Source organism: Oenanthe melanoleuca, chromosome 2, assembly GCF_029582105.1.
Source record: "Oenanthe melanoleuca isolate GR-GAL-2019-014 chromosome 2, OMel1.0, whole genome shotgun sequence".
Lineage (NCBI taxonomy): Eukaryota > Metazoa > Chordata > Aves > Passeriformes > Muscicapidae > Oenanthe > Oenanthe melanoleuca.
Window position 1 is genome coordinate 28,332,271 of NC_079335.1, and position 16,491 is coordinate 28,348,761.

Consider the following 16,491-nt stretch of genomic DNA (forward strand, 5'->3'; position numbering starts at 1 on the left):
TATTGGATGGAGGGAAGAATAAGAATGAATATACAGCTGCTGCATTTCTGCCATGTTTGCCTGGCCACAGCAGAGAAGGAAAGCAAATGTTGGTATAATTGGTTGCCTGTGTGTCAGTGTGAGGCAGTTGACGTTTGGGGTGGGGTTGTTGGGGGAAAAACCCCTCTCTGTTGAAGGGCAAAAATGAACACTACTAGTTATATTCTCACATTGTGTCTTTCTGGGGAACTTGCTAGCAATGATTGACTGAAATGTGCAATATTTTACCAAGTAGGAAACAGATAAGATTTTTATAAACAGGATACTTCATCATTAAAGTAAAGAAACAATTGCTTTGACCTTGTCACTGAATGGGTAAGGCCAGCATTGTGATAATTGAGAATGTAGCTAAGCAACAGTTCTCCAGGAGCATGCACTGCTTTATTTTTAGTTGAGTACACTGGTGCAGTGGGGGGGGGGGAGTGGGACACAGGCTCATGGGCATGAATGAGCAAAACAACTGGTTAATGATTACTAAAAAAAAAAAATAATTTTTTTTTGCACAAAGTTTGTCGTAATATGTGCTTATACCATTTTTAATTTGGATTTACATCAAAAGAAAGTAATTGAATCAATATATCCTTCTGTGGTCTGAACAAGCAGATAGCCTGGCAGTATCTCTGATTTCTTAAGCTGCTTTAATAACTTGAGTCTCTTCTGAAAACTAATGGTGTAGAAGAAATGGCATATTCCTTCGGAAAGTCTATTTTATATCTGTTTCCCCTTACTTTGATGTTGATTATATTTCCTAATCTTACAGGTTAGTATTGCAGAGCCTAATTTATTTATTGCTCTAATTCTGGTTTAAATGGTCTTAAATATCTCAGTGAGCTAGTCCCCAACAAAGTTAATGGTGTAAGACCCTTTAAATCTGGAGTAAATGTCCAGGGAGAGGAACGTACTGTCTTTTAGCTAAGTGAATTTACAAACCAAGTTAGTAAATTTTTCATGTAAGCAGTGGGAAAAAAACAAAGTCCAGAGTTAGTAATTTTTATTATGCAGGCATTGCAGGACAAATTGCCACCATATGGCCCCTCTGTTATCCTGTAAACAAAAGTGTGTGTTCCAAGGCTGGTGCCAAGAGAAAATTTGCAGCCTCTTTACCTCTCTCTGTTTCTGGTAAATCTCTCATCACTGAACTGGATGCTCTTTCATTAGATATTAAACCAGTAAGTTTAAATTGCTAAGTAACAATGAGTTGCTTATTAAACTCAAGCAGTTACAGAAATATCTCTGTCACTGTATGAATATAAACTATCCTAACTTTACATATATGAGCCTTTAATTCTGATTTGGTCTATGAAATTTGTATTATTGACAACATTGCATAGGTGAGAGAATAATAATGTCCTAATTCTCAGCCTAATTTTATCAGATCTTTAAAAGCCAAAAGATCAGTTCACAGACAAAAATAATGAAAAGGAATTTGAAGACTATTAGTTACTCTTGGGTATTTTTATTATAGTAAGAAAACCTTTTCCTAAGGTGCTTCTCTCTGGATATGATTTTAAATTTGATAAATCAGAGAATGTAATGTATAATTTCATATTCTTAAAGTGTGACATAATTGAATTTGGACTTGTGAATTTTTTTGATTTTTTTTTAAATTTTTTTTCTCCCTGTCTAGGAGGAATAATTTGTCAATACTGTATCTTACTTGAACATCAAGCCCTACAGAGACTACAAGGTAATTGTTTGTACAAGTGCTTTCTGTTTCCTGTGGTGGTCTGCTTGGCTTTAACTCATTTTCTGAAGACCCCTGTAATTGATGAAGGTGCCAGTGCTAAGCATCTAAAGTAGTTAGCAGCAGTGTCACAAGTAGCTTCTAGAGAAACTTGCTTACAGCTTCTGGATCCGTGGTGAGCTGCCTGGTTTTTGCCCTGTTGAATGTATAAACAAAGGTGTGATACATTTTGAAAATGCACTTCTTGTATTTGTGTCTTAAGAAGCAGTGGTACCACTTCCAGCTGAAAGGTAAAACATGCTGAATATGGGTTTGTGTGGTCATTCAGTAAGTTGTTCCTTGCCTCTCAGCATCCCAGTCTTTCAGCTGGTTTTCTTCCTGGAGCTGCAGGAGTGAGAGGCACTGTGTGTCCTGCAGTGCTGGCACAGGCTTTCCTGCCCCTGGAAATGGATTTGGTCAGTGCAGATGTTTTGGTCAAGCAAAGCCATGACCATCTCACTGGGAATCACAGTCTTAGCTCACTTTGCCAAGTTGATAAAAGCTGTTTCTGCTGTTGCAGTTGTGGTAGGTGCTTCAGATCTGTGCAGCAATTTGCTCATCTCAAAGCCATGAGGTCACCATAGGCGTGGACAGCAAATGAACAAAATAGACTGCTGGGGGTTCTTATTTCATGTTCAAGTTACAGAGCTCTCCCTCTGTGCTGGGTAAGGCAGGAATTTTGTGGTTAGGAGGTTGGTGTGCAGAGCAGAGCTGGTACCTCTGCGTGGAGCCCAGCAACATCCAGCTTCAGTAGGCAGCTGGTGCTGCTTACCTTCTTTTACTGGAGGAATGAGGAGATTTGAGCAATACCAAATTTATACTGGGTTGCCTCTGAAATAATGTCTCCCAACACCTGGCAAAAGGTAGATTCCAAGGACTGAAGTGATTTTAACTCCAAGTGTCCCAGCCCTTGCTGGGTGGCTGTTACTAGTAAGTAATGTGGTACCAGACTGGACTTGACCTAATTGTATGTAATGCACACAATTTGTGCCTGGGTAGAAAAATACTGGGAAGAATTCAAGTCCCTTTCTTAAGGCAGTAAGAGCCTTGAAACTTTATGAGGAATCAGTGCTTTGCTACTGCACACCAAGCAGGTGCTCTTCATTTAATGGATATTGATAGTACTGCAAACAAAATCTGTCAGGGTAACCCCACAGTGCTAACTGACCTGCTGCATGTTCCTAGCTTTTCCTAAAGGAAAATTGGATTGTTCAGATGAGCTTAACTTTTTAAACCCTGGACAGATTTCGTTTTTCCTTTGCAAGATGGAGTGCACTTCTCTGATAACATACTTGGTTACCACAACTTGTCTGACCAGGTGCCTCCTGAGCTACAGTGACTGGTTGTATGAGTCAGTCCCTCTCTGTCTCTTTTTGTTATCTTTATGTAGGACAGAGATGCTTCAGTTCCAGATTTTGAGCTCATGAGAAAGGCATAAATACATACAGCAAAAGTATGGTTCATAGAATCATTGCTTCTTGGGAATAGCTGTCTATAAAATTAACATAGAAATCCATGAGCTTGTACAGACACCTTAGAGATAAAATTAATGTAAAATCAATTTATTACTATTCATGCTTCTGATGTCTTACCTTGTGGAAGCCAGAGAGAGGTCGTGTTGCCTTTAAGTCTGTTGAAGATGAAGCATTTTACTTCTGAACTCTCATTTTCTGTGAAAGATACTCAGATCAGGAAATGAAACACATCTGAAAGCTGAGGATTTTTTTCTCTCTTCTCTGTTGTGTTGCTCATAATTTTGCAAATTTTGTTTGCAGTAAAAATGTGTTGATGACTCTGAAGCGTGTCTGACAGACCTGCATAATCTGAACTCTTGCAGAGGAAATCAGGACTTGTGAACAGATATTATCATGCCATGTAATCCTTCCTTCATCAGCATTAGACAGCAGCACAGTGCCGTCTGAGGGGAGCTGTAGGTCCAGAGCATGATCATTTCAGTTAAAAGCTGGGAGCTTTAGAGCTGAAAAAAAATAATTATTTGGGTTCTAGGGTCTTTCAGAAATCTGGATGTACTTCTCTGATTTATAGTACAGCCCAGAAACAGCTGTTTACCTGGAAAGTGAGGACTGAATCCTTTTTTCAGCCAACTATGTTAGTGGTAAAATTGTGTTAATCTTTAATCTGGCAGATTTTGGGCTGTGTTAAAAAAAAAAACAAAACAACCAAATGGGTCACTTGATGGATGTGGTTTGGAATACCTTCAGATGGAAGTGGGGAGGTGGGGAAGACAGTGTGACAGGTCATGAAGGAAGTTGCTGAAGTGAGGACTTGGTTCAGCCAGTGAGGAGCCACAACCCCAGGCACTGCACGCACAGACAGCTCTGGTGTTTCACAGAGCTTCCTCCCTGGGGCTCCCATGGCTTTCAAAGGCAGCAGTGAGAGGTTACAGCCAGTGTCAGTTTTAGGAAGCTTAGTTATTCACTTAAATAGCATCAAAAGGATAAGAGTGTGTGAGTTGAATGGTCATGAGTCAAGTGTCCAAGGTCAAGTGGTCCTGTCTCCTGGGGGCTGGCAGAAATACACGTGCAGGTGTTTTTTTAGAAGCACAGGAATGGCTTCTAACACAGACAGACTGTGGTAAGACGGTGAGGGACATGTGAGGGTTGAAGAGCAGGGTGGGGTCTCTTGGGTAGGTCTCTACAGCAGGATAGCAGAGGTGTTGCCAGGTCATCCCCTCTAACTTACATCTTGTAAAGAACATGTAAAGGACTGGGGTGTTCCACATTTGTAGTGGCCATGGCTGGGCATCACACTGACTGCCCACGTTCCCAGTATCTCTGCTCTGGGCTGTCTGGCCTGGTGTTGGCATGGCAGAGGTGCAAGGCCAGGGACTGAGGGAAGATGTGTGAGCCAGGTGCCAGCTGGAGAGGGCTTGGTGGCATGGGAGCACTTCCAGGACCCTGGCCATGGCCCTGACCAGAAAGGCAGTGAGAAGGGGTGAAGGGGTGCTTCTCTGAGTGACTTTGCACAGGATACATGGTTTGGTGCTTACAGCTGACAGCTTGTCTGTGTTGGAAATTACTGTTCTGCTTTCAGTTTCCTTTCTGGCTGTTTTGCACCAAGCACCCAGGGATTGGGGTTTGTAGGTGTTTGGAATCAATAGAAATCCATACAAGCATCAGCCTCAGGCTTCTCCTTTTACTTGTGTAGATTTTTAGGAGTGTGTGGGGCTTTGTTAATGGGCTCTTTTTTAGATTGAGTTTGTCGGGGAGGCTTTTGCTTGCTCCTTTTTTTGTTTGTTCTTAGAATAAGAACTCTTGTTCCTCTTCTTGTCTTTATCATTCCTTAGAGCTGATGGAAGCGTTTCCTATCAGTGTTGATGTTAATGGGTTCCATGTGTTGTCTGGTGTGAGCCTCAAGCTACTACTATCAGTAGTAGCTTCTGCACTGTGCAGGTTTCTTTGCCTGGGATGTCAGGTTTTCCCTCTGCTTTCTTTAGGTTGTCCTTCCAGATGGCCAGCTCTCCTGCAGGAGTGAGCACCCCCAGGCAAGGGCACTCAGCTGCAGCTCCTCAGTCTGAAAGGGTCATAAATGCATGAAGTTTGTGCTTTTCATTATCCTGAACATAACAGGAGGAGCCGCCGTGTCAGCAAGCTCCCATGGGGAGGATCTGCACTGAAAGGTTTGCATAGCAGCAGGGGGGTGAAAAACCCCCTTTGAGAGCAATGTCCCTGAGCTGAGTGTTGGTGACTTGGAGTCTGGGATCTCAGAGGTCATCCATGGGTCTGACTGCAGCTTGCTAGTTTGTCCTTACCCCTTTGTTTTTGCTGTCGGCCATGCTGCTGAATCTGTGGCTTTCAAGAGGGCTCCTAGGAGCACTGGCAGCTTGTCCCTTGTCCCAAAATAACCTATCCATCTCCCCATGGTTTTCCAGCATGAGATCTGTGTTTTCGAGGAGTGCAGTGGGAAGGCCACCTTTTTGAGAAGGTGAGGATGGGTGACACTTCAGCCCTGCTGGCCATCAGTGAGCTGGGAGGGGGAGTGATGTGCTGTCAGCAGGGGCTGAGTGCTGCTGCCTGGCACAGCCCAAGCGTTCCTGGTGATGAAGGACACGTGGAAGGGAGGAAGGAGTGTAGGAGTCAAGCTTGTCCACCTTCCATAAGCTGTGTGACAGCAAGTGAGCAGCAGTTCTTACAATGCTGCTTTTTCCAGCTATGGTAATTAACACATGGTGCAGTTAACATAGCCAGCCCTTCTTGGGCATAATGCAAAGGAATTTAAGCACTGTCCCATGGCAGGAGTTAGGCCTGTTTATTTAGACAGGTCCTATAGAAATGGAGTAGTTCGAGTGTTCCTGTGATGGGTTTGCATCTGGGCACGTTGGGAGACTGAACTAGGAGCTGTGCTGACTGTGAAAATAGGCTTACATTGCAGGAATGACTAAGATGATTACAGAGCTGCATGAATGATTCATTTACCCTGCTTTTGTTTCACTTCTGATCCTGGGTCCTCTGGAAAAAAAAAAAAAGGGCGATTTTGGAAGTTGTTTTTAAAATAACAAGCAAGTCAGTTGTAATAACAGCTTTACTACGCAGATGTGCACCAGCACTACTCCAAGAGGAACAGAATGAAAAATTATTTGCTACCATTATTTTTCTCTAGCGTGAATATTTGAAATTTGTAGACAAATAATCACCAAATACGTTGCAATCAGAACATTTATTCACATTTTAAGAGAACAGTATTATTAATCTTCAAATAGGATACAGAGTGATATAGTGGTAGTGCTGTCTTAATAACCCTCTTTTAAGCTCAGTGTGGAAAGAATTTGTTTTGTTATTAAAATTACTCCACATATTTGAGACAGACTTCAGCTGAACAACTGCCTAATATGTGCTAGACACATATTGATTTTTTTGTCTTAGCCCAACGTTTCCCCTGGGCATCATATTATTTATTCATAAAGCAGAAATGATGTCTGACAGGCAGTTAGAGGGGTGTAGAGCTGTAGTCCAGAAACAACGTGAAAAGCTTTGCAAGGACCCCAAGAAATCAATGTGCTGATGCTAAAGAGCAGCCTTTTAATTCAGAGCACACATTCTTGCAATCATTTAGTGTGGAACGGGAAATTTAAATAACAAATAGTTACTATTAAAACTGCAGGCCTAAATTTTCATTCATCTGTATTCCAATTATCCGAGCCAAGGTGGAAATAGGCACTGAAGGCAGCTAGCCAAGCCCAGAGACCTCTTAGCCATAACACAGGCTTGCTGCTCTAGCCCTGATTTACACATTTGTATGTAAATTTCTGTTGGAAGTAAGATATTTCTATCATTAAAGATTTAGAACCCAAATGTTCAGAGAGCCAAGACATTCCTAAAATGTGCATGATTCATCACCACTTAGTCTGATTGAGTGTTAGACTGATGTCTGTACAGCAGAGTAAAATAATAAATAGCTGGTATTTTTAGAATGCAATTTGAAATATTTTGATAAGTTAGTCATTGTGATAGACCTGTTTGAAAAAAACCGTCAGGCCAAGTGAGATTTGTTCTGGTTTTGTTAATTCAAAAATAGATCACAGCATACTAACAAGCAGTATTTGCTGGCGGAAGATATATTTTATTTCCAATAATGTTTTTTCTACTGAAAAGAATACCAAACTATTAGATAATCTTAGGAAAATTTTAGTGTGACCTTACACCTTTCAATAAGATAAATAACTACTGAAATATTATATTTGAAATGCAATGAACATCTAAACATCTGGTCCAATCAGGCCACTATGGAATTTGTTTCTTGTTCTTTAAAGCACAGATAATGCAGTCAAAAAATAGCATGTCATCATGTAATTAAATATTTCATCTTGATGTATAAGCTCAAGGGAGCTGAACTAAATTTGTTCTGGCTTTTCTTGACTTTCTAGGACTTGACTTTGAACCCTTTTCTTCTTTGATACATATTGAATTGGGAATTTCAATATTTGCTTTGCATATTTTGAGGGGGGAGGGGAAATGCAAGAAAATAATTCATTTCTACTCCATAGACATAAAAATTATTGTCTCTCTCATGGTTAATAAGAAGGCTGTGTTGCTTATGGTGAAACCAAGACACACATTAACCTTGTGAAGCTAAGAATTTCACATGTACTCCTTAAACTGGTCTGCAGAACACCTTATACTTGTTTTCCACAGGGAAGGCTTTGACCTCTTCAGTCATGAACAATCACAATAAATCCAATTTTAAATCACTCTACTGAGGCACCATAATCTGAGTCCATCCACAAGTAAGAGTGTCTGAAACATGCACACATTTATATTTTTTTCCCTGGGAAATGGTATGGTTTTGAAAAGAAGGGGAAAGTGGTGTGTTCTAGGAAATCCAATATATGAACTTTCACATGTTTTCACATGTAGTGTTGGGACATATAAAGGCATTGGGAAAGCATTACAGCATTTGACTATGCCTGTCTTTCATGGATTTAAAAACCTAATTTCAGTTGACTCAATCTGAAGAAAGTGTAGCAAATCCAGCATTTTTTCTGGGCTATTGTACACATTTGCAATGGGCATATTTTTAATGCTTGCTATTTGATGAGAACAATAAGTCATAAGAATACCCAATTTCCCCAAAATTTTACTTGCATTTTTATTTGCTCTTGTCAGTACTTTTGAATGCTGCCAATGACTTACTTGCAAGGGTTGCTGTGTGTTTGCAAGTAGGTTTTAAATAACAAATTTACAGCACAGCATTGCAGGTGACAGTGTTATGTAGTGACTTTTAAATGTCACTTTTCCAAACTGTTAAACTACAGCTGTAATAATAATTCTTTTAATCTATTTGGATAGCTGATAGCCAGTCAGTTAATGAGGTTTGTTCATCAGAAGCTCAACTGCATTTCTCTGCCTCTCTGAACTCTTTTCTTGATTTTTCCTGTCCTTACTGTTGTCAGGAACATATCTCTTGGCTTTTGACAGGAGGAGTACCCACCCCAGATAAAGCACTAAAACATGAATACGTGCATTTTCTGCTTCACTGCCTGGAGTGCTCCTCAGGACACTCAGGCAGAGGATGTGTGCACCAGAGCTGTTTGCCCAAGGTCCTGCTCTAGTCACTGCAGGGAAGTGGCTACTGTTAGGACATGGTTCATTTAACATATTTTGCAGGCTTATTTTATTGTATGGTGAGTTGTATCTTCTAAAAACCGTGCAGGATGCTGTAATCTGAGTGTAAGTACCAGTTGTGGGGTGGAGTTCAGTTTCAGGCTGACACATTCTGAGTTCCTTTCTGGACAGCTGTGTCTTCATGTGAGCATAGCATCTCCCTTGGAGCCAGGGGAAATGTCATCCCTGTGTGTGGCAGAGCCTGGAAGGCACTGCTGGTGTTCCTGAGCCAGGCTCTGCTTGGTGGGATCCCTCACAGATGAAAGACTGGGCTGTATTCCTGTTATCAGGGACTCCAACTGCTGTGCTTTCCAACTCATGGAGATTTGTGATAGTGGTACATAGCTAGCTAGTATGTCACCTCCTGGCTTTCTTTTGGGTGCTGATCACTAGTTTTTAAAGGACACAGTGAAGAGCACTAAGCAAAATAATCAAAGATAGTCCACATTTTTAACAGGCATTTTGTTGATAAGGCTTGCATGAATACAGTGCAGCACAGCAGAAAGGATTTTCTTAACTTTGTGATGCTGTTGTGTTCCTAAAATTGCTTTCTGCTGACATTTTACTGGAACCTTTGATGAAAAGTGGTTCATTTAAGCACTGTTAAAAAGGCCTTGTATGGGAAGATAATGTCTGCTGCCGTTTTCTATGTTTTTTTGCCTTCTTGTTTCAGTAATTTACCTAATGTGGCAATAATTTACCTAATATCAACATATCTTTGGCAAAACACCTAGGATTGCCAAACAAGCAGGTATTTTGGGTATTTTGGGAGGTGTACTATGAGGATGGCAAACACCAGTCCATCTCATGGGTCAGTTGGATAAAAGGCTGCACTGCTGTTGAGACTATCTGCTGAGAGGCATATGTGTTTTAAGACCAAGGTTTGCTACTGAGCTCAAATGGGCCCCTTAGCCACTGCTCTTTTAACTTGGTAAATGGCTGAGCTAAGGAGGTGACAGAAAAAAATACTGCCTTAAATATATTCTAGCAGAATTAAATAGCAAGTACATTTATAAATCACTTTATAGAAGACCAAATTAGTTATGGAATGCAGAAGTTTCCAGCTGTTATGTACAGATATTTTAGGAGTCATTAGGAGATAGTAACTCCTTATAACAACTCACATAGTTGATGATGTCCTGATCTTAAAAAATGAACATGAAAGTTATTGAATAGGGGGTTCATTTCCTCCAGAGATGTCTGTGGCTGAGTCATGTTTAGGAGTCAGCCCTGGGAATGCCTGTGGCCGTGAAGCAATGCCATCCTTCAGTCCACTGTCAAGCATGGTCCACGGATAGTTTATGGAACTTTTACTATGTTCAAACCTCCTGTTAAAAGAAATTTGTTTTCTTGTTGAGTGTTTCTGCAGTGTTCATGCATTTCTCTGATAATAATTGTAGAAAGAAGCAGTCTGATTTCCTATCCAAAGCCCCTTTGGCCATCTATCTACACAGCCCTCCAGCTCATTTGCAATACCAGCTTTGTCACTGACCTGCTGTGTATTCAAAACAGCATCTGCAGGCTTTATTCATTGCTACACTGAAGTTAAGGATGAGCTGTGGACAGACATCAACACACTTAACCTCATTTTCTCCTTTTAAATCCCTTCTTAGAGTCTCTTCTGCAATAATCCCTGGAAAAAAAAAAAGGTTTAGTGATGTGTTACAGCCACTGTCTCTTGTGTTGACTGATGTGGTCTCCGTTTCCTCCTACTTCCTTGTCAACAATCCATATCTACTTACTGGACCTTTTTTTAATGTTTAAATGTGGCTTTCTGGATGAGAATTATATTTTTTTGTTCTCATGAACACAACCCCCAGTGTGATTCTATCCTGGCTGGGACTGCTAGATGAGGTCCCCAGCACAAGGACCACCAAGTTGATTAGAGACATGAAGTACCTTTTCTAGGAGGAGAAGCTGAGAGAATTGAGATTATTCAGCCTGTAAAAGAGAAGGCTTCAGGGTGACTTAATTGTGGCCTTCCAGTACATTAAGGGAGCCTGCAAGAAAGATGCAGAGGGATTTTTTACGAGAGCATGTAGTGGTAGGACAAGGGAGAATGGCTTCAAACTGGAAGAGAGTAGGTTTACATTAGGGTAGATGTCAGGAAAAAATTCTTTACTATAGGGATGAGACACTGAAATAGGTTGCCTAGAGAAGTTGTGGATGCCTCATCCCTGGAAGGGCCCAAGGCCATGCTGGATGGGGCTCTAGGCAGCCTGGTGGAGTGAAAGGTGTCCCTGCCCATGGCAGGAAATTGGAACTAGATAATCTTTAAGGTCCCTTTCAACCCAAGCCATTCTATCATTCTATGATTCCACGTTACCATAACACAGTGAAGAGAATATAGCTATGATGGCTCAGTGCTTCAGAACTGACACAGACTTTTTTACAGCACTGTGTGAGGAAAACAAATATTATCATATGATAAAGGTGAAAAATGGTGGTGTATGCTCTTAATAAGGAATTCTCTTAAAGGTTTCTAATAATTAGGAAATATCTGAGCTGAAATACAAATATCTCTTTTTTAGAAAAGAAGGGCTTGTGGCATTCCTTAGTATTTCGGATCTCTTGGAGTTCCATTTGCAGGTTAAGTTCAGCACTGCTGAACATCAGTAGTTGGGAAAGGTTTGAGTATGGATGGGACATTATCTATGATTCAACTATAAGAAAAATATAAATGTATGATTTTTTTACATAAAACACCTTATAGATGTTAATACTCAGTAGTTTTCTTAAAATATAGTTAAATTTCAGTATGTTTTTTGATTTCATAAGGGTTAATATAACTGAAATAGTATATTTAGTCATCAAATATTTATTGAGATATAATAGCCTTCCTGTACATTGTATACTCTGTAATGTGCTGTTAAAAGCATTTGCTTCCTTTTATTGAGATGTCAGGTCTACACACAATACATGCCACTATAGGCTGGGATAAAGTTTTAGCTACCATTTGGGATATGAGTATTGCAGTTGCCATTGAATCAATTTTTTAAACATCTCTGTTAGCAAATCTGGGACTTGTACTCCTATTATATAGGGCTCCCTTCCTAAAATCATGCTAAATCTCTATTTTTGGCTTTTTTTTTAGTATATACGAGCATCATGAAATTAAATGTCACTGTGACACTTTTGAAACAAGTCTACCCAGGAAAACTAAAGTTCCTTTCCAGTGGTATAAATCCTCTTAGTGATATCTCTGGATGACTCAGTGAAGCAGGTACTGTTGGAAGTTTGTGTTTTTGGCATGGAGAGTATATCCATTTTGCATGACAGACAAGAAGAATGCATCCATGGCAAGATGGCTCATTTGATGATGGTGGATTGAGGTTGCTGGCTTATGCTGCCAGGAAAGCTAGTGAATGGGATGATTGTTTAACATTATTTTCATGTCTTCTGTATTTACGGGGTGTTTGTCACTATGTGCACACATAGTGCATTTCTAGTTGGTGCTTTAACAGGCATGGAAAGGGCTACACCATGATACTTTGTACTGGGCTGAAACAGGATTTAGAATGAAAAGTTAAAATACATAAAGCTCAGTCTTTAAAAATAGGTTAAATAATACATTTCTTGCTTATTGAGGAAGTCATATAGTTGGTCTGGAAATGGAAATAATTTAAACCCACAAATTGAGAAGTTTTCCTAAATTGAAATAAAATATATTTGAAAAGAAGATCTCTAAGATGCAACAAATTTCATCTGTTTTTGTTTCTCTGGAGGGTTGGAATTGGATATCCGTGTTCAGGGTTGAGGAGCAGTTCAGTATCTGTGGGGCTCCAGCTGCAGGGACTCACTTCCCTGCAGACACTGTCAGCAAGGCTGCCCATCACAATGGCACTGTCTGTAGTGCTCACACTGGGTACTCTCTGCCCTGCTCAGAGCCTCTGTTCAGTTTAAGCAAACATTAAGTCACAGCAGCTTGGGTCAGCAGTGATTTGACCCCTCAGTTATGTTCACTGCTGTGACTAAAGCCTACTGTATTCTCCTTGAGCTATTTTATACATGGCATAAGTGCCACTTGGAATTTAGATTGACTGTAGTTTATCAGCTTAATCAGTGAAATATCCACATGATATTTACCTATTCTTCTAAATAAAGTTTTGAGCACTATCTCTGCCTTGACACCACCAGGAAGGGGTGTGGGCTTCACCTTTCATTAAGAGATGGTATGTTGCCTGAAGCCATCAAAACCTTGTAACTTTTTAATTTCTCACCATCCATTGAACAGAGAAAGCCGCTAACATCCATTGAATATAAACTTCTTCAGAGCTAACAATGGACTTTTTTCAGAGCTAACAATGGACTTTTTTCAGAGTTACTGAAGCTGTAGTCTGCAACTTCCTTTGAGATAACAGAAAAAGAGAATAGTAAGAATCAGACCTATCAATATGCCATCACTGTATTTCTATTGAGGGGCCGAGTAAGTATGGCATTGCAAATAATTGCCTTAAAGCTTTTAATGTTCTTGCACTGCAAGAAGCTGAACAACATTTTCAGTGCTTATTCACAGTATGTGCTCCTGACATGTATTCCTGCAGTCCACAACAGGCAGAAATCCCCTTCAATTAAATGGGCTTTTTGCCCAGTACAGTCTCTCATTCTAACTGAATTAGCAGTAGCAGACTTAACTATAAATTATTTTTTTTACTATGGGCACATTCTCTAATAATTACCCTCCTCTAGTAAATACTTCACTGTATCAGGACGATACAAAAGCTTTTAATTTTTTTAACTTGGCATCTATCTTTAATTCCAGGACTGGCTCTGTTGGAAGAGGAGTTTGGTTTATTTTAATGGTAAGAAATATCACTTTAAAAACAAACCTGAGGGTATAATTAGGATATTGCTTTATGAAATTACTACCTTATAATATGTGTAATTTTAAGTTCTTCCCCACTGAACACTTTCTGCTTTAGAGATTGGGATGGCCAGGTCTAGGAAGACTAGGTTTGTTTTTTTAATGCTAGGTGTTTTTTAATGCTTTTTTTTTTATCCCAGGCATTCTCAATATTAGTATTGAGAAGAGGCTGATTCATGCTAGACTTCATTTTCAGTATGGATTTAAGTCCACCTGGAATCAGAGTAGTGAAACGTGCTGCATGGCAGCTGGCACAACAACATTTTTAATCAAATAATAGATTCCAGCTGGTGGGGAGTAAACTGAATTCTGAGGCAGACATGACTTAATGCAGATCTTCCTTATTTCTGTAATAAAATGTATTATCTTTGCATATTAAATAAATGGAGGAGGAGAAGTGAAGGAAAGCAGGTTTGTAGGTTGGCTAGAAACAAAACTAGCCATTATAACCTTGTAAGTTGACTTAAACAAGGGGTAATGTGGGGTTCTGAGGTCAGAGTGGCAAATCAACTTGGACTCTTCTCACATGAAATGATTTCTGGTTTGCAGGTGAGCTTGTGATTGCAAGAGTCATTTTCTAGGCTCTGTCCTTGAATATTGCATTTTGTGCTCCTTAGCTGCCTACTATTGTGACTGTCATGAGGAATCATCCTCACGGTAGTGTTCAGCCTCTTCCCCCTACTTACCTGGCTAGGTTACAGTGCAGTGGTGTGAACAATTAACTCCAGCAGCTGAGTGGGGGTCTTTTTGATGTCACTGAACTGAATATTGTTTCAGACAGACCTTTTTCTCTGCTCTCTTGAGAAGTGTAAAGATTTTGATAGAATTCAGATAACGAGGATCTTATCGATACATAGAGCTGAAACTGTAATTGTGCTGCAAAGCCAAATGTAATGGTACTGGAAAGGTCAGTGCATACTGGAAAATGTCAACAGATGCTGCATTTTCAATGATTTTTTTCTTGTTAGTTTCTATCCCGCTATCTAAGCTCAGTGCTTAGCCAGGACAAGCAACTCATTCTTCACTTGATGCTTACTGGGTCTTAGTTCATGCTATTGAAAGAAATGTCAAATGCTGTAAAATCCCCGTACATTGGCTAAGGCTTTTTCTGCTGGTTTTCTGCCTGTCTGAAAGCTGTGAGTGATCGATGCTGGCTGGTTGTCTTTCTGTTATTTCACTGTTGGGTGTTCCTCAGAGGACTGAGGTGAGGTTGAGCAGCACCCCACCAGACTCAGCAGGTCTCAGGGGAGCAGGTGTGCTGCTTACTGCTGGATGGGTGAGCCTTGGAGGAGTGATGGTTCCCATCCCATCAGCTGGAGCTGCAGAAATTTGATACTTCATGCAGCCCAGCCTGGAAGTCAATAGAATATGAAAAAGCATGTCTGATGTGAGAAGGCTGTTTCTAAGATGAGTGATCCCCATTCCCTCAGTCTCCCCGAGGTCACTTGTTTCAGTCAGGAGCTGCTGCATGATAGCAAGATCAAAGCCTTTGGAAGCAGCCAGACCTTTTCATGACATTTGCTGAAAATTTGCTGCAAGGTAAGTTTTCCCTTAAAAAAAATAAAGTAAAAAATTCTATTTACTTTGTGTGATCAGAATTTCCATCCTCAATAAAGGTCCTGTGGAAGAAGAATACTAAGAGACATTTTTTATGTCTGCAATTAACATAAATCTATTAATCCAGGCTAGCAAGAGAGAGAGTATTGATTGCAGCATTTTTACACTTCCTTTTGACAAGTTTGAAAAGTGATGAGAGAAAAACAAGGCCAAATTGATCTCATAATTTCAGGAGTTGTCTTGAAAATGAAAATAAATATTCACATAGCTTCAGTTTATTGCCTGTATTATTTCCATGCTGTTTCTGTAGTTACTGTCTGTTGATGACAACATTGCAGCATATTTTAGAGACCTTTTGTGTTACATTTTGATTTTGTCTCTCATTCCTCATGTAGCTTATTGATGCCATAAAAAACTCTAAAACCATAAAAATGTTTCTGAGTGTGAAAAATGTGCAGAAAAATAAAAAATAATCTAAGTGTGGCAGATACTAATCAGAGTTTGGAGGAGATATTTATGTAAGGTTTTTTTATTAAATGCTTTGAAAAGTTCATATTAAGTTTCTGTTGTGCACTGATAGTTCAGGAAGATGCACTGGAAGTCTGGTTGTCTGTGGCTGGTCAAACCCCACAGTTTATTTTGGTACAAAGTGTGAGAGAGCTGAAACTTGCAGGGTTGGGGTTTTTTTCATACAGAAGCAAAACTGGACCTTTTGGAAACATTTATGAAACAATATGGAGAGAAACTCTTGCCAGAGCAGCCAAGTGTATTTTGGCCAGGCACTTTCCTGTAGCAACAGGAACCCAGTTCAGGTCTCTTGTCTGACACATCCTGGGCAAAGCTGTTTAATACAGACTGTCAGTGGCTTTTGGTCAGAGCTCACATCTCCTGCTTTCACCTGCTCTCTCTGTTCATCTGGACATCTTAACCCACAGCTGGGAAATATTTCTAACATCAGTTTCTTAGGAAGTAATATAGCAGTGCAAAACATTTCGGTCACCTTCAGTTTCAGACAGTTTGATAAATTTAGAACCAGCTTTTAAACGAAGTAGTGTGAGCAGTGGATGTGTTCACATTTTCAGAAGGACCCTGTGAGTTAACAGGCTTTACATTTTCTAAGCTGTGTGCTGATGCACATCACACAGTTGAGGTGGTGATGACTGAGATAGAAGTACTAGTTTGCTCAG

General features: G+C 40.1%; 1 protein-coding gene across 6 annotated transcripts in view; it reads left to right on the forward strand.

Moving 5' to 3' along the window:
- PAG1 (phosphoprotein membrane anchor with glycosphingolipid microdomains 1) overlaps positions 1 to 16,491 on the forward strand; it is a 102,897-nt gene that overhangs the window by 22,953 nt on the left and 63,453 nt on the right. For 3 of the 6 annotated variants that reach the window (XM_056484435.1, XM_056484434.1, XM_056484436.1), the window contains exon 2: positions 1,667 to 1,726. The exons of 1 other annotated variant lie outside the window; for it this stretch is intronic. The gene's annotated coding sequence lies outside the window, so the exon portion shown is untranslated. Of the gene's footprint in view, positions 1 to 1,666; positions 1,727 to 5,219; positions 5,403 to 14,954; positions 15,287 to 16,491 lie in introns of those variants that run through there. 2 more of the 6 variants (XM_056484438.1, XM_056484440.1) reach the window with 2 other exon arrangements.